The sequence below is a fragment of the Mandrillus leucophaeus genome, unplaced genomic scaffold, assembly GCF_000951045.1.
Source record: "Mandrillus leucophaeus isolate KB7577 unplaced genomic scaffold, Mleu.le_1.0 Scaffold706, whole genome shotgun sequence".
NCBI classification, from domain to species: domain Eukaryota; kingdom Metazoa; phylum Chordata; class Mammalia; order Primates; family Cercopithecidae; genus Mandrillus; species Mandrillus leucophaeus.
In genome coordinates this window covers 936,897-938,149 of record NW_012107653.1, presented here as the reverse complement: position 1 = coordinate 938,149, position 1,253 = coordinate 936,897, and positions in this window count along the sequence as shown.

The following is a 1,253-nucleotide window of genomic DNA, read 5'->3' as shown; positions in this document are numbered from 1 at the left end:
CTTGTCAGACAGATAGTCTGCAAATATTTTCTCCCATTCTATGGGTTGTCTCTTCACTTTGTTGATTGTGTCTTTTGCTGTGCAGAAGCTTTTTAAGTTGATGTGACCCCATTTGTCCTTTTTTGCTTTGGCTGCCTGTGCTTGTGGAGTATTACTCAAGAAATTTTTGGCCAAACCAATGTCCTGGAGAGTTTCTCCACTGGTTTTTGTAGTGGTTTTATGGTTTAGGTCTTATATTTAAATATGTAATCCATTTTGATTTGATTCTTGCATACAGCAAGATATAGGGGTCAAATTTCATTCTGCTGCATATGGATATCCAGTTTTCCCAGTACCATTTATTGCAGAGATTGTCTTCTTTCTTCAATGTATGTTTTTGGCTCCTTTGTTGAAAATGAGTTCACTGTAGGTGTATGGATTTGTTTGTGGGTTCTCTATTCTATTCCATTGGTCTATGTGTCTGTTTTTATGCCAGTCTCATGTTGTTTTGTTTACTATAGTTTTGTAGTATAACATGAAGTCAAGTAATGTGATTCCTCCAGTTTTGTTCTTTTTGCTTAGAACAGCTTTGGCTATTGTGTTAGTCCATTCTCACGCTGCTGATAAAGACATACCCAAGACTGGGTAATTTACACAGGAAAATGGGTTTAATGGACTTACATGTCCACGTGACTCATAATCATGGTGGAAGGCAAGGAGGAGCAAGTCATGTCTTACATGGATGGCAGCAGGCAAAGAGAGAGCTTGTGCAGGGAAACTCCCCTTTATAGAACCATCAGATCTCGTGAGACTTATTCACTATCACAAGGACAGCACGGGAAAGACCTGCCCCCATGATTCAATTACCTCCCACCATATCACTCCCAAAATATGTGGGAATTCAAGATGAGATTTAGGTAGGGACACAGCCAAACCATATCAGCTATTTTGTGTCTTTTGTGGTTTTATATAAATTTTAGAATTGTTTTTTCTGTTCCTGTGAATAATGTCATTGGTATTTTGATAGGGATTGCATTGAATCCGTAGATTGCTTTGAGTAGTATGGACATTTTAACGATATTGAGTCTTCCAATTCATGAACATGAAATATCTTTTCTTTTTTGGTGTTCTCATCAATTTCATCAGTGTTTTATAGTTTTCATTGTAGAGATCTTTCCCTTCTTTGGTTAAGCTAATTCCTAGGTATTTAATTTTACTTGTGGCTACTGTAAATGGGATTTTTTTTTTTTTTTAGATGGAGTTTTTTTTTTTTG